At 42.3% G+C, this 25,589-nt stretch overlaps 1 protein-coding gene across 1 annotated transcript in view; it reads left to right on the top strand.

The window, feature by feature from the left end:
• Positions 1 to 25,589, top strand: part of LOC129702256 (5-hydroxytryptamine receptor 2A-like) — a 146,317-nt gene that overhangs the window by 43,063 nt on the left and 77,665 nt on the right. The window contains exon 2 of the mRNA XM_055643935.1: positions 4,143 to 4,212. The gene's annotated coding sequence lies outside the window, so the exon portion shown is untranslated. The remainder of the gene's footprint in view (positions 1 to 4,142; positions 4,213 to 25,589) is intronic.

Below are 25,589 nucleotides of genomic sequence, written 5' to 3'. Positions count from 1 at the left end.
CAGTGCCCGTGAGCATTAGAGCCGGTTGGAGCGGCTGCAGGAACTGGAGCAGGAGCGGCTTCAGGAGTAGCGGCTTCAGGAGCAGCCGCGACGGCCAGTGACCATGAGGTGGACAGTGCCCGAGAGCACGGAATCAGCTGGAGCGGCTGTTGAAGCAGGTAAGTGGCAGGCTCCGGGAGATGGAGACTAGTCACAGGGGGCAGCTAGTAAGTCCTACAGCAGTACCTCTTGTAGGGCTGCAGTGTTCTCCCTCATCAGAGGGTAATATAGGGGGTCAATTCTGGGCTGAACCTGAACAGGGGTGCAGAACATACCCCTAGTGCACATGGGGTGCAAGAAAACCTATTGGAAGACACTTACCATCAGGGAACTGCAAAACACTGAATGTTCCCAGTGTCAACCAGTGTATTTGAAAACATGGCAGGGCAGGGACTTGAAACAACAGAAAGTTCTGAAAGTCCTAACAGTGGGAATTACGGGTTTCGCCCGCGCAATAAACAAAAAAGACATGACACTAGATCACCAGGATGCACTGGCTTTATTTTGCAACTACCAATACGAGTAAACAGCATTAAGAAAAAGTGCCATCCAACGGCTTTAGACCCTAATTTGCAGGCCTATGCCAACCTGGAACCTCCAAACCACCAATATTACTATTTGGAGGCAACATCAAAACAGGTAAAAGAACTTGACAAAGAGGGTAAAACCTTGGGGCTCATTAAAGCAACGTCTAAAAACTACTTCCTGGGGAATGCGCTAACCCTCAACACCGACCCAACTACAGATCCAGACACCGGCACCTCAACGTCCACGGAGGATGCCGAAAAAGTAACAAACCTACTAATAGTAACCATGGAGGAAGGTGGGTCTGGTTCCTTACGAGGTTGGTGGGAGATTACAATTCTATCTGGATGCATGGAATAAATTAACTACCGACACTTATATTTTCAGAAGAATAGGGTTATACCATAGAATTTATACAAAACATAATCCTCCAGTTCAGCATGTACCGAACCGAATGTTCGTGCTTACAGGCAAAGAAAAAAAAATCAAAAGCGCATACTACAGTGCCCATATACAAAAGAAAAAAGGAGTAATGGAGGATATCCAACATGAATCACAGGAATTCGTGTCCAAAATCTTTATCATAAAATAGATGGTGGTTGCCACATCATCATAGATTTGACTAATTTGAATACTTTCGTACTTTATATTCATTAATAGATGGGAACCTTTGTTACTGCTAAGCAATTGATTCCTAGGTTACTACATGGCAAGCATCGTATTAAAAAATGCTTACTATACAGTACCCATTAGAGGTGACCACAGATGTTATTTAACACAATGGATCATCTGCGGTACACCCTTAACACAGTTCACATGTCAGTGACTTTGCCGAAAGAAAAGGTTACAGCCTTAATGGAGGCTTGCAGCAAAACAAAACCATCCATCAGACTGGTAGCAAGAATAATTGGCATTATAGTGGCTGCGTTTCCAGACACACAAATCAGACCTGTACATTATCAAAAATTACAGAGGGCAAACATTCGTGCACTCAAAAATTATGGGGGTCATTCTGACAGACCAATCAAGCTAGCAACAGAGGCCACAATGGAACTAAAATGGTGGAAACATAACATTAGGCATTGTTCCGATCCAAACATTATCAGCTACCCGTCTATGGAACTACATACTGATGGGCACTTGGATGGGGTGCTACCAATTCCATCTCCAGCTGTGGCAGAGATGGAATGCACAGGAGGCATCATTATTACAAACACTGGGCATAAATTACCTGGGAATATTGAGTGCATTCCATGGCTTTAAATCATATTGTTCTGGGTTATATCACCAGCATGTTAGAATACTAATTGACAACACCACCGTGGTAGCATATATCAACCACATGGGTGGAAACATATCGACATCATGTGACAATCTGGCCAACACAATTTGGCAATAGTGTATTCAGAGAGATATTTGGATATCAGCTACCTACTTACCAGGTAAACTGAATCTAGTGGCAGACAACAGGTCACGCTAATTCTATGAAAAACACTGAATGGATGTGGGATAAAAAATGTATTGCTGAAATTACAGCACGGTATGGAACACCAGATATCGACCTATTTGCATCCATGCTCTCACCAGTTATCGAATTATGTTCATGGGAACCAGAACCTGGGGCAGTAGCTATGGAGGAAACTTTCCAACGACTTTATAACAAACCAGTCATTGAACCTGGAACATTTGCAGAAACGTTAACATATTCCCTCAACGTTACTCCTCATAAAATAACGATCAAACTGAAGTTTGATCGTTATTTTATGAGGAGTAACGTTGTAACTGGTAAGTTCTCGTTTAATCTCACTATTAAAGGACAGGTCGTGCATTTTCTTTGATTGCATGGGCAGATGTCATGAGAAGGGGAGTCAGTGGCACACAATGGAAATGGTCCCTTTGGGAGAGGAGGAGAAGATGAGTCTGGTGTGACATCACCTTGCAGGTAGCAGGGAGAATGCAGGATGATCCATTGAGCGTGGAGGCCGACAGGCGAAAGATGACAACAAGGGGAAACAAATCCTTGCTCTGCATGGGGAGAGAGATGGTGAGAGGAAAGCTCATTGAAAATAATTATAGTTGAGTTACTACCTGATTTCTTGCCTACAATTTAGCTTAAAGTTGAAAAGTTGAATCTCCTTTCTGAAGGTATGTCCTTTTATTCTGAGGCTATTGCCTCTGGTTCTAGACTCTCCCATTTGTGGACACATCCTCTCCACATTCACTCTATCCAGGCCTTCCACTATCCAATAAGTTTCAATGAGGTTCCCCTCATCCTTCTATACTCCAGCAAGTGCAGGCCCAGTGCCGTGAAACGCTCATCATTTGTTAACCCAATCATTCCTGGGATTATTCTCGTAAACCTCCTCTGGACCCTCTCGAGCGCCAGCATATCCTTCCTCAGGTATGGTGCCCAGAACTGCTCACAATACTCTAAATGTGGTATGATCGGTGCCTTATAAAGCCTCAGCCTGTATTTATATTATAGTCTTCTAGAAATAAATGCATTTGCCGTCCTTACTACCGATTCGACTTGCAACATAACTTTTTTGGGAATCCTATACCAGTACTCCCAAGTCTATTTGCACCTCTGATTTCTGAATCCACTCCCCATTTAGTAAACTAGTCTACATCTTTAATACTACTACCAAAATGCATGATTCCACACTTTGCTATGCAGTATTCCATCTGCAAAAGTGGGTGGAGGGGTGGCGGGGTGGCGTGGTGTTGGTAGGCTGGTGGTGAGATGTGTTTCACATCTGTACATTTTGTACAGGAGGCAGATTTGTCAGCAACAATAAATGTTTACACATTTGTGCACAGATTAGTAATGAATGGATAGTATATTCCAAGCTCCAAGCATTTTCCAATGTTATATTCCAAGCTCCACCACACCCCTGCCTCTATTTTACTTTTATACTTTTTGGAGTAAGATAAAATAAGAGGATAACATCAATGTATTTGCCTACTAAGTTCAATATCCCTAAGCAATAAATTTATGATTGGTTTTCCTAACATTAACTTAGAACATTGTTAGCTTGCAAGTTCCCATGAGGGAGAATAAGCTGGAAGTAATTACTGTTCACTGCAAGCCCAAACCTTTTGCTAAAAACATATTACTATCCAGGTGCAAGGTCAATTCAAATAATTTAGAATGTACTTTTCATATGACCAGCAAATCTGAAATGTATTTTTGCTCTTGATTTGTTCAGAGATTTCAATTACATAATTATTCCAGGAAATTGTGGCATTTGTTTTCACCTCATCTGCTCCCAGGGAACACTTATTCAATGATTGCAGATGTGAGGAAATGGAAAGGAATCTGGGAAGCTGACTTTCTACTCCTTTGATTACAGGCCAGGAGTTTTCTTCGTGGAACTCATGGTGACCTTGACATACAGTATGCATTACACAGAAAGTGATTATATAATTAATGTGCTTGTAGGCTTGTTTTGAATGAATTTTTCCTAGAAAACTCGCAAATGAAATTTAACCATGTCTACTTCAGCAATTAATTCATGTCTTGTGGTTCCCTATTCCCCCTGCAGGTATTTCAACCTATCTTTTATGTTTTATTCCAGGTTTCCTGTTTGCACCCACTATTTCCCAGCTGTGATGATTGAACAGCACAGTTTATGTTTCAGGATTCAGGTTAGTTCAGCCGCTTTGGGGAACCATGGAGAATCATTTTTGTTAATCATAAACATCTGCACAGATACAAAAAATCTGGAACAAAAAATAAAAAATATAGTTCATCTTCTGAAAGAAACCTGCAAGCATAAAATTGTTCAGTAAAAATCCAGATGATTGGTAACTTCCTTTTGCTAAGTGAATTGCTTTCTGTATTTATACATAGATATGCATTTAACGGACCAGTAAATATTTATTGCCAAATTTTGGATTTTTCCATGTGAAGAGTACATTCTTGGAAAGCCACAATTTAATACACATGCCTGTTTACTGGTATTGGTTTATTATTGTCACATGCACTGACATGCAGTGAAAATCTTTGTTTTGCGCCTTGCTTTCTCCCTCCTTCCCCTCCCCTTCCCAGCTCTCCCACAGCCTACTGTCTCCGCCTTTTCCTTTTTTCTTCCCGCCCCCCCCCCACATCAGTCTGAAGAAGGGTCTCAACCCGAAACATCACCTATTCCTTCGCTCCATAGATGCTGCCTCACCCGCTGAGTTTCTCCGGCATTTTTGTCCACCCACAATTGTTAATTAGTCATGCCATATATAATGTTGCCTGAGAATCTCAGCAAGGATTGAAATGAGCATTGATAGGTAACATTTCTTGCAAGTAGGATGTGGAGGCATATGTAATTCCTGTCTTTCTGATGAATGCTACATTCTAAAAATACGCAACCAGTTTTATCTAGATTATACCATTTCCCCAGCATATGTATGGCCATGTATAATTAATTCTAACCATATGATTCATGGGCTGATTTGTTTCCAATAGAGAAATGAAATGGTGTGAATTTGATTGGAAATAATCTATCTTGCCTTTTATTATGCTTTTCATGTTGAATTTTGGTCCTTGACATCGGTTGAGACATTTAAACAGCAAATTTGGCACTTGACAAATAAACTAAACTGCACTAAAGTAAAGCATACAAAAATAAACTGCAGTTGCTGATTCATCCAAGTTCATTCTTCCTGTTGACAACCAAAAGAATTTCCAACTCAATGGTTTAGATTTTAGTCCACATCTTTAGATCACTAATATGTCACTTTTAGATTTTGTTGAAATATTACCTACAACATGACTCTTTTGTTCAGACCCACTTATTTGGAGATTTATAAACCTTATTGCTTGCATATCTAAATTAAGAGGAATAATTTGTTGCTCCACTCTTCATTACCACCAGTGTTGTTCAACTAGCCCTTACTGGCATCAATAGATGGTTCATGTCGGATTAATTTAATCAGGAGCTTCTGTTAGCACAGCTATAGCTCAAAAAAAAATGAAAGCATCCAACTTAAAAATGTTAAGGTTAAGGAAGCAATAATAATTGTATTATAAAACTGAAAGGCATTTCAGACAAGCCAACAGATTAATTAATTTGAAAGCTGGCTACAATTTAAGATGTGACATTATCGTTGTCCTAACATTGGCTCATGGCAGGGTCAAATTACAGATGTGCATGATTCCATCTTAAAACATGTCAAGCAATAAACTTTGAAATAAATCACTACTAGAAATTTAAAATCATCTAAGGCTGAAAACACTTCATTGGTTGATTTGTTTCCACATAGAAAATAGTGAAGCTGGCTTGAAATACTGAATTTTAACTCTTGTTATCCAAGCAAATATACAATCACAAATTCCCCTCTGTGAAATCATGCCTGAAGATTGTTCATCCTTTGGTTTTATTTACTTGGAAATAAATTCTACACAAGTTAAAGACACAGCAATGGATCTGTGTGTCCTCTGCTAAAAACTCTGCTTGAGTTTCCTTTCGAATTGACATAGCCATACAGCATGAAACAGGGCATTCAACATCCTTCACTTAAATTAAAAAAAGTGTAGCCACTTTTTAAAAAAATATCACCACTTTTAATGTTAGTTTTTCATCAAATCACCCTGACTTCTCAGTTCTTCCATTTCATCCAGAATTCTATAAATCTTTTGTAGGAATTTAGAGATTATTTTGCCGTGTACCTTTCTGTGATGTTTCGCAAGGTATTATAAAATGCAGTGTAACCTTGGGAACCTTGGAAGAAATTGCAATAGTCTTTCCCTTAAGCTGATAAGGGATAGTCAGCAAGACGTTGTTCATGGGGAAACGAGGCTTATAGATAGATAGATAGATAGATATAATTTATTGCCACACAACCAGGGTCGGTGAAAATTTGGGTTGTCAGCAGCAGTACAATAATAAAGAACACACAACCACAATAAGACTGTAACACAAACATCCACCACAGCATTCATCACTGTGGTGGAAGGCACAAAATTTGGCCAGTCCTCCTCCATTTCCCCCCCGTGGACAGGACCAGAGTCCAAAGTCAGTCCAGGATCGGTTCTTCCTCACCGGAGACCGCGGCTTTAAGATGGTGTAGGCCGATCGTTCAAGATTTAAAGTCTCCGCCGCAGCCAGAAGCACCGCAGACCGCAGGGCCGGCGGTCGAAGCTCCCCTCCAGGGGTGATGGTAAGTCCATGCCGGACCCGCGGTAGAAGTTGGCTGCGGGCCGGCAGTGATGGCTTCTTCTTCCCCCGGGTCCCCCACGAGGGATCCCGGGCTGTAGACGCTGCACCAGGTGGAGCTCTGCAGACCGCGACTTCAGGATGCGGCCTCAGGTTGCCGACTGGCACGGGCCAGCGAAATGGAGCGCTCCCCTCCAGCGAGGGCTCACCCGCTCAACGCCGAGAGTCCACGCTGCGCCCGCCGCTGAAGCCCCGGGCGTGTCTCCGGGAAAGGCCGCGCCGATCCTTGATGTTAGGTCACGGGGGAGGTGACCTGGAAAAACTCGCCTCTCCGTGGAGGAGGCGACCGAAACGGTTTCCCCCTTACCCCCCCACACTACCCCTCACACAAAACACACAAAGAAACACAAAATACATACTTTAAAACATACTAAAAAATAAAATAAGGTTGAACAAACTGACACGCTGCTGACATGGCTGCTGCCAGAGCAGCGCCCCCTACCATTACCATTATGAATTTGATTACGTTTTTTGAAGAGCCCTGACCAGTGCAGAATGGTTGATGGTGTAGACAAAATTGGTGAGACTGCACTTGGAGCATTGTGTGCATCAAAAGGAAGCTGTATGATTATCTGGATAAAGGATGTTACTGGGACTGGAGCGCTTGAGTTATAATAAGACTGGATAGGCTGAATCCTTGGATCGTAGGAAGCTGAGGGGTATCCTTGTAGAAGCATATGAAATTATGAGGGGCATAGATAAGGCACAATCTTCTTTCAGGGTGAGCGAGTCTTAAATGAGATGGCATAGAAGTAGAGTGACAGAGGAAGATTTAAAGGGGAGACCCAAGGAACTGCAGATATTGGATTGCCAGTAAAGACCCAAAATACAGGTGTAACGCAGTGGGCCCAGCAGCATCTCTTGAGAACACGGATGGGTGACGCTTTGGGTCGGGACCTTTCTTCAGACTAATTGTGGTGGTGGGGAAAGCTAGAAGAGGGGTGGGGCAGGTCAAAGTCTGGAAAGGCATGGTGGATATAGGTGAGGGGTGGGGGGTTGATTGTCAGATTGTTGGACAAAGGCCAAAGATGTAAAGATAAAAAGTATGAGATCAGACGACACCAAGATTACTGGGATCGTGGATTGTGATGAAGCCCCTTCTATGCTGACCATTATTGCAAAGAATATGAAGTATTAACGAAAAGGAACTTTGTAAGATGCTCGTGAGAACACACCTGTAGTAGTGCATACAGGTTTACTCTCCATATTTAATGTATGTAACCTTACATATTCCACTTGGGTAGCATGCAGCCAATGTTGCTTAACCCACACCTCTATGTTCCTTCCCCACTTCCACTATTCCTCCAGATTCTCTTTTTCTTTGTTCACTTTTTGACCTCTCCCCCTCCGCTACTTGACTCAATCTGTCCACTCATGTCCGGTATGGTTCCAGCCATTATTTGCTAACTCTCCCATCCTTCCTGCGTATCTATAAACTGGCCATCTTTCCTATTTTCCAACCCCCCCACCCCCCCAGTACAGATGTAGGAACTAGACCAGAGACAGCAACAAATCTCTTTTGCCCCACAAATTCCGATTCATTCTTCCAATGGTTTATTTTTGCTCCAGATTCCAGCATCTGCAGTTTCTCAAGGTGTCCTTTTAATGGATGGCAGAGCAGGTTAGGGGTCTGACTCTAACATCAATATTAGGGTGGTTACTGGAAATAATTCAGAATAGGATTAATCTACACATGTAAACATGGGGAATGAATCAGAGATAGTCAGCATGCCTTTGTGAAGAGAAGTCCTATCCATTTATTTCCACAGATGTTCCATAACCCACTGAGTTCCTCCAGCATTGTGATTTTTTGCGCATGGCCAATTTGATTAAATGTTTTAAAGAGACAATAAAATGAGGGCGCTGTAGTTTATATGCTCTGCATGGACCCCATTAAGGCCTTTGGAAAGGTCCCACATGGAAGACTTGTCCAAAAGGTTAGAGCCCATGCAATCTAAGTTAATTTGGAAAATTTGGTTTGGTTAAGTAAAAAGAGGCAGTGGTGATGGTGGAAATTTGATTTTGTGATTGGATGTTGTGAACAGTGGTATACAACAGGGATTGATGTTGGAATTGTTCCTGGCGCAAATCATACCTCCTGCATGATTACTAGGTAAGATTAGTAAGTTTGAGGATGATTTGAAATTGGTTTTGTGGATAGTGAGGATAATGTTCTCATAACTGCAGGATGATATTGATCTGAAAGTAAGATAGGGAGAGCAATGGTAGATGGAATCTAATCCTTAAGAGGTTAGGGTGATGTATTTTGGGAGGATTAATAAGTAATGGATGTGCACAACGAAGGGGAGTCCTAACGTGAGTCCAAGATTCCTTGAAGGTGGCACCACAGGTGAATAAGGTGGTGAAGATTTCCTATGAGTTACTTGCCTTAAATACTGGTGAAAGAGAACATAAGATCAAGGAAGTTATGGTACATCATCATCGTCAGTGAAAACATCAACGGGCACGGTGCCTTACAATGCTATGTACGACAGTGATCGCAACTTCTACTGGTGAGGATGGCCGTTGGCTCGCGAGGAGCTCATCCGCCCTTTGACTGGTCTTGTTATTGGTCCTGCTGGGGGTCCACAGCCCCCTCCTCACCTGGCAAACCAGGTGGGGGAGACAGTTTAGTCGCCGACTATCCGACCATGGAGCAGGTAGCGCGGGATTACCCGTGGCGGGGGGAACTCCCCCCGACATGATCTTTATGAAACATTGGCCATGCCACAGTTAGAGTGCTGTGTACAATTTTGGTTACCAATTAAAGGAAGGACATGTTTGCACTGGATAATTTACAGAGATGATTCATCTGGATATTGCCTGGAATGGAATGTTTTGGTTGCAAGAAAAAACATGCTGTGTTTTCTTAGAGAAGACAAATGAAATATCTGAAAGATACAAAAATTATAAGGTACATAGACAGTGCAGATAGCAGGAAACATTTGCCCATAGCAGAGCTGTAAAAAGTTAGGTAAAATGTCAGTACGCATATGGAATCTATTATAATTATTTTTATGTTCTTATTTCTAAAGAACTTATATTGTCCACAGCTGACACATTGGTGGCAAGGATAATTGAGAGGTCTGAAAAAGGGTCATAACTTAAAACATCAGCTGTCCATTTCCCACCACAGACGCCGTCTGACACACTGAAATCCTCCAGCTGTTTTTTATCAGCTCAATATTTTACAGTGTGCAGTACCTTGTGTCTCCAGTATTATCAACATGGAGGCTTAAGGGCCTGTCCCACTTGGACATCAATTGCGCATTGCGCAGGTGGCGCGCAAAGATTTTGTACATCCCAAAATCCTGGGATGTACAAATCCATGTGTTGTGCTGGAGTTATCTATGGGCATCAGCAATGACATTAATCGCCATACATTATTCAATACTTCCTTGAACTTACATAGGTGTCTGGTAAAGAACATATTGGCTGGTTGCAACACGGTCTGGTTTGGCAACTTGAATGAGCCGGAATGAAGGAGATTATAACAAATGGTGGATACTCCTCGTCCATCACAGGTACTGACCTTCTCACTGGGGGGGGGGGGTGAGTGATGGTATGGGGAGGGGAGGTGAGTGACGGGGGGGTGTGAGCATTGGAGAGGGAGGGGAGGGGGGGGGGGGGGCACTGACCTGTAGCCATCGCTCGGACAGCTGCCGGCACACCAGGGCCTCATCGGCCACGTGGGTGGGGTAACGTTTCTGCCAGTGGTCTACACTGACCTTCTCACTATTGACCACAGATATTGAAGGCGCACTCTAAAAAAGACAGCCCGCACACGATACAATATGATAGAACTTTATTTATCCCAGGAGGTAAATTGATGTACCAACAGTCATAAAACTCCTGAAATTAAAGTGACGAGTGGAAAGGAATGTGGGATTTTTGTGCAAGGTTTTTGGGAGGAGGGGGTAGCGAGGGGAGTCAGTCTACTCCAAAATGGAAAGGGGAGGAGTTGTAGTTTGATAGCCGTAGGGAAAAAGGATCTCCTGTGGCATTCAGTGTATTGCATCTTACTGGAAACAGTCTGTTGCTGAAGGTACTCCTCAGGTTGACTAGTGTATCATGGTGGAGATGTGCTGTATTTGTCCAAGATGCTCCGCAGTTTGAGGAGCATCCTCCACTCCAAGACCACCTCCCATGAATCCAACTGCACCCCCAGGATGGAGCCAGCCTTCCTGATGAGTTTGTTAATCCTCTTGGCGTCACTTGCTCTTGACGTAAAATAGCTCAGCATTGAATGAGTCCCCCTATGATAGCGTGGAATTCCTTATCATGAAAATCCTGAGGGTTGCTTTTGATCAGAAGCTCCATTGAAACAGATACAGGCCAAATAATGAGTGTTCTGCTGCAAGTGACTCATTCCCCGATACTCAAAAACTTTTCCACTTACCACTTTCCACAGCAAAGATCCAAAGTTGCATGGGATATTCTCCACTTACTTGGATAAGTTCAGTTCTGAATACACTTAAGAATTTCAACACCTTCCAGGACAATGGTTACTCCATTACCACTCTATGGAAACCCAAGCACCAGCCTAAGCATTTATTCTCTCCATTACCATCACAGCAGTAACTCAGCTACTCCAACAACAGAAGAGAATGATCTGGGAGTTCTCCATCAATTGCATGGTATCAGGACAGACACGGGCAAGGAACCTCCTCTTGTGTATCACCTTCCATCTCAGTTGCTGAATCAGTAGCCCTCCATGTTGAATATCACTAAAAACAACCACTGAGAAAAACAAAGGCTTGGCATACACTGCAGATAAGGAACTGGTGTGATAGTATCACCATGATTTAGCTAAGTCTTGAAGGACACAGGTTCCTTATTAGGTCTGACGTAAGTGATCAGAAAACAAACATGAGCGAGAAATCTGTCATCTAATAACCAAACTTCCTATTTAAGGGAGAGTGAGTGGCATGATCAAGGCAGCATTTGGAATGGTGCTGGGCCCATTGTTGTCTATGGTCTATATCAATGATTTGGATGGGAATGATGAAGGCATAATTAGTAAATTTGCAGATGGCATGATAATGGGTGACATCGTAGGTAGCAAAGATGGTTATCAAAAATTACAGCAGAATTTTGATCAGTTGGGCAAGTTATCTGAGGATTGGTTAATTGACTTTAATTAGATAAGCATTAGATGTTTCATTTTGAGAAGTCATACCAGGGTAAGACCTTCATAGTGAATGGCAGGGCCCTGCAGTATTGTAGAGCAGAAGTGGGAGTGCAGGTACGTAGTTTCTTAAAAGTGGCATCACAGGTAAGTAGGGTGATCATGAAGGCTTTTAGTACGTTGGCCTTAATCAGTCTAGAATATAGACATTGGGAATTGCGAATCAGAGGATATAGGCTTAAGTGAGTGGGGAAAGGTTTAATAGAAACTTGAGGGACAACTTTTTCACACCGAGGGTGGGGGGTATATAGAATGAGTTGCCAGAGAAGGTATATGAGGCAGATATTATAACAACATTTAATAGACATTTGGATCAATACATGGATAAGAAATGTTTAAAGGGATGTGTGCCAAATGTGGTCAGGTGCAACTAGTGTAGATGGGCTATCTTGGTCGGCTTGGGCAAGTTGGTCCGAAGAGCCTGTTTCCATGCTGTATGACTATGACTGTATGATTCTAAGTCCTTTGATGAAACATGACCTGTAGGGCAATTGATGTGGTGATAGAAGGTAAGATTTGGCTCATTTAGCTTTTTTTTTTAACTGGCATGAACACAATGAGCTGAATGGTGTTGAATCTGGTCTTAACACAGGAATATACCTCAAGTTCCTGTTTTAGCTACACTCCATAGTGGAAACCTCTCGCCTATCACAATTCAGAAACAAAACCTTGCTATTGTAGAATCCTTCCATTCGATAGTAATGGATTTGCACAATGAATATCATTTGATTTGTTTCAGGAATGCAAAGTATTTCTGTCACACTAGCTGCAATAATGGTGAGAAGGTACAACATTCATCAGCTTTGTTCTTTCTGATCATCTGTTAGCTGGCTGAGCTTCTATTTCTCTTCATCTGATATTCTTCTGGCTACAGGGTTCCTTGCTTTCAATGGAGATTTGCCAACTGTCTGCAGTATTGATGCCTGCAGCTTTCATGTCTCCAGAATGACAATAATCTCTCCTGTCTCTGCTTGTGCTTCCTTGTGCTGTGGGATGAACACCTCCTAAAACATGCTGTTCACGGAACACTCATTCTTAGGGATTGAGTGCAGTTACATCAACTGATGCTCCAGTTTCATAACCCACAGTTGATGACACTTCCTGCATCTAGTTGTTAAGAGCATGGAAAATATCCTGGAATTCCCACATGGCACAGGATGTGGAAACCACAGTTTGAGGCACCCTGCCAAGTGCAATGCATTAGCTTAAATTGTTGAGGTGAAACTTTTCACTGCTCTGTTCAGCTATACGCTGATTTTGGACTCTATACATTTGGACTCTATACAGTGCGGTGACCATCCTCTTCGGGCCAGTGCAGGGGTGCAGGATGGCCAGCGTAGAGGATTGAGTGATGGGGGGGGGGGCAGGCTAGAGTGGCTGAGTGGCCTCTGGCATCCTGCTTCCAACGCTCTGATACCTGGAACTGAAAAGGATTTGCACATAGAACTCAAGACACATAAAAACATAAATTACATAAAACATTTAAAAAAGCCAATGCCAAAAACTTTTCAAAGGCGAACATCTGCTTCTCGATGGCCTCCTTTCACCCGGTGTTGTGCTCAACCCATATTACCGTTCGCAGGAGTTCCCATGGTACCCGCAAGAGTCATTACGGATATCGCACGGATATCGCACTGGCATCTGCGTTCATACAATGTTGCAACGCTGCTCAAGTCACTCTTGGAGAAATTCAAAAATGTTTGAATTTTCTCCCGACCATAACAAGTTACACGACTACCTACCGTTAGCGCCACGGAGGTCCTCGGTTGTCCACGAATGCTGTACTGTTATCGCAGGAGGTTCCCACGATGTTAAACTCTTGCGTTTTGCGTCAGGTCGCACCGTGAGAAAGAGCCATCAGGGAATTTCCCTGCTTTATAAATGCTCATCAATTTCCCGTTCTTCATAAAGGCTCATCTATCTCCCACTAAATTCTGTGTGTCTCACTATTTTATGATTTTTCAGTAATTCCCATCCTTTGTAAATTCTCACCAATAACTTAATATTTATAAAGGTCCTTCTATGTTCTGCTCATTATAAAAGCCCCAGTTCTTTTTTAAACCATCTAATCTCCTGATCTTTAAAATAACACACTGATAATCCCAGTTCTTAGAAAATCTGACCAATCATCTGCCTGAGATAAATGCTCTCAAATCTCTCTCTCTAGATAAATGCCTCCAAATCTCACACAATGATCTCTTACCCCTTATAATATCCTTGAAAACGTTTGAATGATCTGCACTTTAGAAATGATTATTAATCTCCTGTTCTTTATAACATAATGATGTTGTTCTCCTTAAATTCTCCTTGTACCCCCATTCATCATGAATTCACAACAATCTCCCACATTTTATAAAATCCCAGGTACACAAAAATGCTGGAGAAACTCAGCGGGGGCAGCAGCATCTATGGAGCGAAGGAAATAGGCGACGTTTCGGGTCAAAACCCTTCTTCAGACTGATGGGGGGTGGGGCAGAGAAGGAAGGAAAAAGGGACGAGGAGGAGCCCGAGGGTGGGGGGATGGGAGGAGACAGCTCGAGGGTTAAGGAAGGGGAGGAGACAGCAAGGGCTAGCAAAACTGGGAGAATTCAACGTTCATGCCATCCGGACGCAGGCAACCCAAGCGGAATATGAGGTGCTGTTCCTCCAATTTCTGGTGTTGCTCACTCTGGCAATGGAGGAGACCCAGGACAGAGAGGTCGGATTGAGAATGGGAGGGGGAGTTGAAATGCTGAGCCACTGGAAGTTCAGGTAGGTTATTGCGGACTGAGCGGAGGTGTTCGGTGAAATGATCGCCCAACCTTTGTTTAGTCTCCCCGATGTAAATCAGCTGACATCTAGAGCAGCGGATGCAGTAGATGAGGTTGGAGGAGATACAGGTGAACCTTTGTCGCATCTGGAACGACTGGACTTTATAAATCCCCCTTTCTTTATGAATGCTCACTATCTCCTATTCATTTCAATGGCATCCACACCTTACAACAACACACCAATCACTCATGCTTTAGAAATGCATAGGATCTCCTAATGCTCATCCTTTAGTTCTGGCCCCATGTCCTGTGTCTTTTAGTTCTAAACTGGTGGAAACAGCCTTTCAGCATTAAACTTGTTGATGCTTTAGATTGATGCATTTGATGCATTCAGCATTAGATCTCTTCTCATTCTAGGTGGAAAGCTCTTGTTCTTTTTCATTACTCTCTCATCTCATGATCTTTAACACACTGATATTCTCGATTCTTAAACATTCTTAGAAAATTTCACGTTATTATTTACAAAAAAACCTGATTCACGCTAGTAAACAAAATATTTGAGAATTGGTTCCTTTACGTTGTCTACATCTGTGACCTGAAGATTATTACTCCTGGAAGATTCATGACAACCCTGCATGGTAACTCTTCAAATGCTCTCAAGCTGTAAAGGACAACCTATAATTGCCACAGTAACTAGGAAGGGAAATTCATATTTAACACGCTTATGTATTTCTATATTGCTACAAAAACTAGCCAGGAAAGCCATACAAATTATAGAACGATGCAGTCTACTTAATTGTGTCAAATACTTATTTGATTGGAGTATATATGCCCTCAGAAATATGTTTTCTGCCACTGTAATGATATTGCTCATACCCATGTGAGGGATTAAATTGCAAACCGCAAATGCTCTTTCAGCTTTTTAATATCCTTGTTGAAATTTCCTATTTCAATTCCTTCATCACAATGAAAATCACAAGGAGACTACCCCTTGTCTATTGTCATGAACTGAGAGGCAGATTGCCATGCAGTGCAAAACAGCTTGCCTCCCTAAAAAAAGCTCTACTTTTAAGTTTAGGTTTATTGGGCCACTTTGTGAAAATGAAAAAAATAAAATGGGTTATTACAGACACAGTTGCCCTCTTGTTAATTGTGTCAAGGCAGGCCATGGGGGGTTTAAAAGATAAGTTTATCTGTTCCTCAAGACATGAATAATTATATTCAATTGAAACTTTAAAACCTTAAAAGGACCTTGGGGAGAAGGCAGGCACGGGTTATTGATTGTGGACGATCAGCTATAATAATAATAATAATAATAATAACTTTATTTGTTAAGCACCTTAAAAAACAACCAAAGCTGACCAAAGTGCAGTACAGAAAAAAAAATAAGCAAGACATCATAAAGCAGGCAGAACAACAGAACATACAGCTAACACGATGCGCTTAAATTACATACGAAAAATCCAACAATAAATTAAAAGACATAAAACATGAGTATGAACCACGCAGCAAAATCTAGCAAATAAAGTAAATAAATAAGTCGACACCTTACTGGTCTACAAAGGCCACGGAGAACAGATGTGTCTTCAGGAGTGATTTAAAAACAGCTAGAGAAGGGGCCTGTTTAACGTGTAGAGGCAATTCATTCCATAATCTCGGAGCTGACACAGCAAAGGCACGGTCCCCTCTGAGCTTCCGCTTAGTTTTTGGCCCAATCAGGAGCAGCTGATCATCTGACCTGAGAGAGCGGGAGGGTGTATAAGGGTGAAGAAGCTCAGATAGGTAGGACGGGGCAAGACCATTTAGGGATTTAAAAGCAAATAAAAGAATTTTAAAATGAATCCTATACTGAACAGGCAGCCAGTGGAGAGAGGCCAAAATGTGTGAAACGTGATCATGTTTTCGTGTGCCAGTCAAGAGACGAACAGCTGCATTCTGTACCATCTGGAGACGGGCGATGGAGGACCGACTAACCCCCATATACAGTGCATTGCAGTAATCCAGCCGAGTGGTAACAAAGGCATGGATTACCGTCTCAAAGTGCTGCCTCGACAGAATTGGCTTTATTTTGGCCAGCTGCCTCAGATGGAAAAAAACAGATTTAACAACAGCCCTTACCTGACAGTCAAATCTAAGCTCAGGGTCCACTTTAATCCCCAGCTATGATCACAATGAATGGCGGTGCTGGCTCGAAGGGATGAATGGCCTCCTCCTGCACCTATTTTCTATGTTTCTATGACAGAGCAAATGAAAAATCAATACGCAAAGTTGCATGAACTGACATGCTCATTTATACTTGAAAGATTAGCAGTGATTCTTTTGATCTTGGATACTTGAAGTGAAACAAGGGTGTTAACCAGTTTGAGGGGGAGGGAGTCAAAGGAGTTGTGTCAGGTTGTTGCTTTTCTAATTGGAGGCATGTGACCAGTTGAGTGCCTCAGGGATCAACGCTGTGCCCACTGTTAGTTGTTATATTTATTAACGATTTGGATGCCCATGTCATTAACATTGCTAGTAAGTTTGCAGATTACAACAAAATTGGTAGGCAGTGAGGAAGGATATCTTAATTTCAACATGATGTAGATCACTTGGGCCAAGGAATGGCAAATGGAATTTAACTCTGACAAGTGTGAGGTGTTGCACTTTGGTATATCAGACGAGGGCAGGACTTACACAGTAAAGGATGGAGCCTCAGAGAGTGTTGCAGAACAAGAAGATCTGATGGACAGGTAAGTGGTCCCCTGAAAGTGGCAAGTCAGGTGGACAGAATGGGGAGAAAAAAGCATTTAGCATGAATGCCTTGATTGGGAAGAGTACTGAATACAAAAGTCTTGACCTCAGGATGTACCTGTACAGGTCGTTGTTGAGATCACACTTGAAGTACTGTGTGCAGTTTTGGTCAACAAGCTATAAGAAGGATGTTAATACGCTGGGAAGGAAGCAGAAAAAAATCACTAGGATGTTACCTGAACTTGAGTTATAGGGAAAGGCTGAATAGATTGTATCTTTTTTTTCTTTGAAGAGTAGGAGCCGAGGGGTTATTGAGCTGAACAATATCATGAGGGACCTGGATAAAATGAATGCTCAGCCCTTTTCTTAGCATAGAGGATTCAAAAACTAGAGGGCATAAGTTTAAGGTAAGAAGAGAGAGATATAAGAGGGACCTCTGGAGCAACTTCTTCACTCAGCGATGTATCTAGAATGAGTTGTCAGAGGAAGCTGTAGAAGTGGATATAATTACGACTTTTAAAAGACAATTGGACTGCTAGATGGATAGCAAGGGTTTAAAGGCCTATAATCAAGTGAGGGCAAATTGAACTAACTCAGAATGGCAACTTGGTCAGCATTGACAGGGTGAGACATAGAACCTGTGTCCGTGCTGTATGGCTATGACTCAAGGGGAACTTACAGGTATTGATTTGCCAATAAGTTGTATTTAGCTTTCGATAAAACTATTATTATCTGCTGTACTTCTACATTATTATTATTTGTCAGTCCCTTATGCTTAAGGGTGATTTTCATCCATTTCAATATTGTAAGCTATGAAGTGGCTAATAAGACAATGTAAGAACCACATATACTTTACCAGATTATGGCTTATGGTGCATATTGGTTGTTAGTTAGTAAAGCAGCACACTTCTTCTACTACTTATTTTGGGCTTCACATACATGGACCTGAGGTTCTCACTCCTTTCCTAAATGTTCCTTCTCCATATTCAGTGGTCATCTACCAATATATTCAATATATCGGAGAATTAATTGATGTTTTTAATGAGTAACTGCTGAAATTATCAGGATATACCAGGATATATGAGAGTGTGAGTCAGCCCCACCACCCACCAGTGATGGGAACATTTAATTAGATTTTTAGCAACATTATTGATATTGTTTTATATATAGTAGTGCATGGAAAATGTTTAAATATAATAAATAGAACAACACAGTGTAAGAACAGGCCCTTCATCACACAATGCCTCTGCCAAGACCAACTCTTATCTGCTTCCACGTAATCCATATCTCTTCATTTCCTGTATATCCATTTACCTTTCCATGAGTCTTTTATATTCCACTATTGAATCTATCTCAACCACCACCCCAGCAATACGTTTCAGGCACTCATCTCCCTTTGTGTAAAAAAAAATTGTCCCACAACAACAAAATGCATTTTATACCTGCTTCAATGTAGAAAAGCATTTGAAAAATTTTAAGAAGATCATTATTGAACAAAATCTGAGCTTGACAAAGAAATATCAGGAGCGATGACTAGGACCTTGACAGCATAGTAGTTTTCAAGAAGCTGTTTAAAAATTGAGATTGAGGTGAAGAAGAGAATTTTGGAAAGGTGCATAAAATTGGGAGTGGAATTTCAGTGCTTTGGCCTTAGATGCTGGACTAATCAGGAATGGAGTAGGCTGTAGAAAGTTGTGGGCCATTGCTTGCTCCACCGTGGATACTGACATCCCCTCTATTGAAGGAATTTACAGGAAGCACTGCGTGAAGAAAGCAGCTAATATCATCAAAGACCCACAACACCCTTGTCACACTCTCATCATGCTGCTACCTTCAGGAAGAAGGCATACAGCCTAAGAACCGTCACCTGCATGTTTTCAGTGCCCATGACAATTAAACACTCTTGACTCTCGAGAAGTTCATTTTAAACTTAACACCAAAGTCCTGGGCAGCCTAGTTCAGAAATGGAAAGGGAGCAGGATAGAGATGATAGCCTGGGACTGACGGTTGAGGGTACCAAAATTAGAGGCTTCGGTCTTTCTGATAGTTACTACTGCTCATCTAACAGTAAATGCTGGCTACCGGGCCAAGTTGGTCAGGGTTTAATTTAAAACCATCAAACATTCCTAACAAAGGAATATTTGCATCAACTATGAATGAGACTAACAAAAAGCTAAAAAAACAAACTGCAGTTGCTGAAAATATGATTTTTAATATTTCTCAAATTACATCAGACCAATCAGTCCTTCAAGTCTCTACCAACATTAGGACCATTCCCATCAATACCACTCATCTGCTCATTTCTCTGCAACCCACTCTCCCTCATGTGTCCATTAACGCTCTGCTTATTTCCTTGCCACCCACCTATAGTAGGGGCAATTTAGTAATCAAATTTAGATATGCCAGGAGAATCACTCTTAAATGTGTGCTTTTGTATTCACCTCTGATACCATGTCCCCATTGAAACTAACTGTGTAGTGAAAATGTGGCCAGCTACCCAAAATTGTACAGATACTGCACTTGCAACCAATGTCACATTTCTCTTTTAAATCTGTCATGCGAATATTGTGTAATTATAGACCAGATTTTCATTTTTTCAAGCTTTCATGGAACATTGAACATAATGAGTTAACTGCTATGACAGATCATTGCCTAGGAAAGATAAGCTTTTGTGATCAGTCTCACCAGGGAAACACAAATAAATTATTGCACAATAATACACAATACTCAGTGAAATTTTCAGATTGCCTTGTTCTGCATGCACAAACCAATCACAGAAAACACCAGGCAACATGAAAAAAAGGAATAAAAATGTTTTTCACTGCTCATGGTTGGTAATTATTGAAACCAAATTATGAGGAATTCATAAAATCCCAGTGCAAGCAAAAGATGATAATAAAACCTGTGAAAATGGATGGAAATGCAATGCCAATAATTAGGGAAAGTAATATAAATATATACAGAAGTAATGGTCTGGGCTTACAGGGGATTATTAAAGAAATTGCTTTGGAAAAGTACAGCACAAAAAAGTGATGTGAATAAAATATACGTATTTCAGTTCCTGAGTGAATGGCCAGGTACTTATGTAAGAGCTCTATATAATTTAAGGGAAAGGGTGATGAAGGCTGGTGAAAGTTTGTAATTTTATATTCAATAGCACTCAGGAGAGATGTTCTTACGTACATTCTTTAAAAATGGAAAGATATGGCAGGATTGAAAGGAACAATCAATGTATTCCCCCAAGGCTGACGTCCCCGAAGCAGCTTTGCATTTTTCAAATGTCACAGTTGCAGTGCTTAGAGTTGAAGATTTTACTGCCTCCATCAATATTTTACAATGCACTGTTTTATGCTCACTCCATGGTAATTGTACAGCAAAATTCACACCCAATCCATTAATAAAGTCACTGGACCTAGAGTTTACAGCATAATAGATTTTATGTTTGGCTCCTTACTGAAACCGTTTATCTACATATTTCAGCCTCATAACACCCATTCCTTCTCACATGCCAGGTACACCCAATACCCACAGGAGGTATTTCAGATTTGGAAGACTATGAAGCCAATCAAGGGATAGAAAGTCTCATATTTTTCACATTTTCTTACAGCCATTTTCCCCATCTTTTTTCTCTATAATCTATTTTATCTTGCACACCTATTAACTCCACCCTGAATTCCCTTTGACTCACTTACATTGTTCAAATCTGCCAATTCTCACGCATTTCGCCCAATTCTCACGCTCTCACGCTGATCACAGAATTTCTCATGCTCTGTCATGAGAAATTCTGTGATCAACAAGCATTTCAAAACTAATACTAACTGCTTGTGTGCACGTCTGTTGACAAGACAGCAGGAATCTTATTCTCTGTTATTCTCACTTGACCAAACCGTCACACCTCCAAACCATGTCCCCATGCAAATTTACATTGAAAGACAGGGACCGGACAGTGAATGAGTGTCACCCAGTGCAGCAAATAAGGCCATGTCCTGCTCTCGGCAGCAGTCGGAATTTAAGGATTTGCGGGAGGCGGCTCTCATGAGCGAGGCCGGCGAGCGGCAGGAGAGAGCTACATGGGCCACGTAACCGGGAGGGCTGCAGCCCCCCCACTTTTTTGGTAGACATGTTTCAATATCTCCGGCTTTGGACGAGGCGCTGCTGTGCTCTGATCAACCTGGTCATGGGTGTTGGAGAGCACTGTACCAAACACTGGGTAGAAGCGGTAACTGCACTTACAGTAATTTCACTTACTGTAACTGCAGGAAAATTGCTCCCGATGTTGGAAGACCCGAAACGTCACCCATTGCTTCCCTCCAGGGAGGCTGCCGATTCCGCTGAGTTACTCCTGCATTTTGTGTCTATCTTCAATTTTCTTGGCCCCTCTCTGGGAGTAGGAGTGAGGGCGGATCCGGACCCCAACGGCGATCGTTTGCCTGCTTCTGCTGCTGTTGAAGGTGACACGTTGCGACGCGCCAGGGTCTTGTGCTTGTCCAACTTTGGGCGTCAGTTCCGCGACAGGCCGTCGGCGTGCAAAGATTTTGCTCACTACAAACATTTCGGAGGCCCGTACGCCTCAACTACATACCCCTCCGCGCGATTCTCAGTGGGATCGGCAACGCGCGGCCATACGATGCCCGTGCGCCTCAACGCGACCACGAGGTCGCGTAATTTGCGTGCCAATGACACGTAAGTGGGACAGGCCCTTTAGGGGTTGGCCTTTTTGGACTGAGATGAGGCCAAACCTTCTTCACACAGAGAGTTGTGAATCTATGGAATTCTCTGCCACAGAAGGCAGTGGAGGCCAATTCCCTGGATGTTTTCAAGAGAGAGTTACATTTAGCTCTTAGGGCTTGCGAAATCAAGGGATATGGGGAAAAACAGGAAAGAGGTACTGATTTTAGATGAACAGCCATGATCACATTGAATGGCAGTGCTGGCTCGAAGGGTCGAAGGCCTATTCCTGCACATACTTTCTATGTTTCTATACTTGAGTATATGGCAATAAAACTCGACCACTTGATTTTGAAGCATTCATGCTTGGTGGAGGTATAATGTAGTCATAGAGTGATACAGTGTGAAAACAGGCCCTTCGGCCCAACTTGCCCACACCCGCCAACATGTTCCAGCTACACTACCTGCTTTTGGTACATATCCCTCCAAATCGGTCCTATCCATGTATCAGTCTAACTCCTTCTTAAATGTTGGGATAGTCCCTGCCTCAACTACCTCCTCTGGCAGCTTGTTCCATACACCCACCACCCTTTGTGTGGAAAAAGTTACCCTTAAAAAGTTACCTTTTAAAAATACTTCAAACAAAAAACGTACTTCTACAATGCACTAAAACATGAATTTAATACATCAAATTTCAAAAAGTCCCTATCGTGGGAGGGGACAAGGTCGTTCTACTGCCACGCCGGGTATCCCCAAGGCCAGTGATCAGTGATCGCTCAGCCCCCCCACACTTTCAAAAACGTTCCTTAGCCCCTGGTTCAGATGGAGAGCACAGCCAGATGTGAGCGGGGAACTGAGGCCAGTTGTCCGAGTTATACAAAATTTGGTCCGTGATGTGCCCCATAAAAGATTACCGCATTCAAGTTTCTGGATCATTGGGACCTCTTTTGGGGAAGATGAAACCTGTACAAAAAGGATGGGTTGCATTTGAACCTGAGGGGGACCAATATCCTGGCAGGGAGATTTGCAAAAGCTACTGGGGAGACTTTAAACTAGAACGGTTGGGGGGAAGGACTCAAATAGAGCTACCTAGTAGACAGTGTGTGAGGCAGGAAGCAGAGAAGGGAAGCACTCAGACCCAACATGTAGGGGGGAAAGAAGAAAAAGATAATAAACAGAGAATAAGAGGTGGTGGGTTTCTTAAATGTGTGAGCAGAGAGACAGAGGGGTGTAAAATGAAGGTAGAAGCAATAGGTAGCAAGATGAAAAGTAAAAGTGGCAGGCAGACAAAACCAGGGCAAAAATCAAAAAGGTCCACTTTTCAACATAATTGTATAAGGGGTGAGAGTGTTGTAAAAATAAGCCTGAAGGCGTTGTGTCTCAATGCAAGGAGCATTCGTAATAAGGTGGATGAGTTGAATGTGCAGATAGCTATTAATGACTATGATATAGTTGGGATCACGGAGACATGGCTCCAGGGTGACCAAGGCTGGGAGCTGAACATCCTGGGATATTCAATATTCAGGAGGGATAAACAGAAAGGAAAAGGAGGTGGGGTAGCGTTGCAGGTTAGAGAGGAGATTAACGCAATAGAAAGGAAGGACATTAGCTTGGAGGATGTGGATTCAAAATGGGTAGAGTTATGAAACACTAAGGGGCAGAAAACGCTAGTGGGAGTTGAGTACAGGCCACCTAACAGTAGTAGTGAAGTTGGGGATGGCATCAAACAGGAAATTAGAAATGCGTGCAACATAGGTAAAACAGTTATAATGGGTGACTTCAATCTACATGTAGATTGGGTGAATCAAATTGGGAGGGGTGCTGAGGAAGAGGATTTCTTGGAATGTACACGGGATAGTTTTCTGAACCAACATGTAGAGGAACCAACGAGAGAGCAGGCAATTCTAGACTGGGTATTGAGTAATGAGAAAGGGTTAGTTAGCAGTCTTGTTGTGCGTGGCCCCTTGGGCAAGAGTGACCATAATATGGTTGAGTTCTTCATTAGGATGGAGAGTGACATAATTAATTCAGAAACAAGGGTTCTGAACTTAAAGAAAGGTAACTTTGAGGGTATGAGATGTGAATTGGCCAAGATAGACAATTGATTCTTAAAGGGTTGACAGTGGATATTCAATGGAAGGCATTTAATGGCTGCATGGATGAACTACAACAATTGTTCATCCCGGTTTGGCAAAAGAATAAATCAGGGACGGTAGTGCATCCGTGGATAGCAAGGGAAATCAGGGATAGTATCAAAACAAAAGATGAAGCATACAAATTAGCCAGAAAAAGCAGCCTACCAGAGGACTGGGAGAAATGCAGAATCCAGCAGAGGAGGACAAAGGTCTTAATTACGAAAGGGAAAATAGATTATGAAAGAAAACTGGCAGGGAACATAAAAACTGACTGCAAAAGTGTTTATAGATATGTGAATGGAAAAAGATTAGTTAAAACACATGTAGGTCCCTTGCGGTCAGAAACAGGTGAATTGATCATAGGGAACGAGGACATGGCAGACCAATTGAATAACTACTTTGGTTCTGTCTTCACTAAGGAAGACTTAAATAATCTGCCGGAAATAGTAGGGGACCGGGGGTCAAATGAGATGGAGGAACTGAGTGAAATCCAGGTTAGCCGTGAAGTGGTGTTAGGTAAATTGAATGGATTAAAGGCCGACAAATTCCCAGGGCCAGATAGGCTGCATCCCACAGTACTTAAGGAAGTAGCCCCTGAAATAGTGATAATTTTTCAAAACTCTTTTGATTCTGGAGTGGATTGGAGGGTAGCGCAAGGCTCAGTACTGGGACCCCAGCTATTTACAATATATATTAATGATCTGGATGAGGGAATTGAAGGCAATATCTCCAAGTTTGCGGATGACACTAAGCTGGGGGGCAGTGTTAGGTGTGAGGAGGATGCTAGGAGACTGCAAGGTGACTTGCATAGGCTGGGTGAGTGGGCAAATGTTTGGCAGATGCAGTTTAATGTGGATAAATGTGAGGTTATCCATTTTGGTGGCAAAACGGGAAAGCAGATTATTATCTAAACGGTGGCCGATTGGGAAAGGGGGAGATGCAGCGAGACCTGGGTGTCATGGTACACCAGTCATTGAAGGTAGGCATGCAGGTGCAGCAGGCAGTAAAGAAAGCGAATGGCATGTTGGCTTTCATAGCAAGAGGATTTGAGTATAGGAGCAGGGAGGTTCTACTGCAGTTGTATGGGGTCTTGGTGAGACCACACCTGGAGTATTGCGTGCAGTTTTGGTCTCTCAAAATCTGAGGAAGGACATTATTGCCATAGAGGGAGTGCAGAGAAGGTTCACCAGACTGATTCCTGGGATGTCAGGATTGTCTTATGAAGAAAGGCTGGATAGACTTGGTTTATACTCTCTAGAATTTAGGAGATTGAGAGGGTATCTTATAGAAACTTACAAAATTCTTAAGGGGTTGGACAGGCTAGATGCAGGAAGATTGTTCCCAA

Source organism: Leucoraja erinacea, chromosome 12 (genome assembly GCF_028641065.1).
Source record: "Leucoraja erinacea ecotype New England chromosome 12, Leri_hhj_1, whole genome shotgun sequence".
Taxonomy (NCBI): Eukaryota; Metazoa; Chordata; class Chondrichthyes; order Rajiformes; family Rajidae; genus Leucoraja; species Leucoraja erinaceus.
The sequence above is the reverse complement of the archived record's forward strand: the minus strand, read 5'-3'. Positions and strand labels throughout refer to the sequence as shown.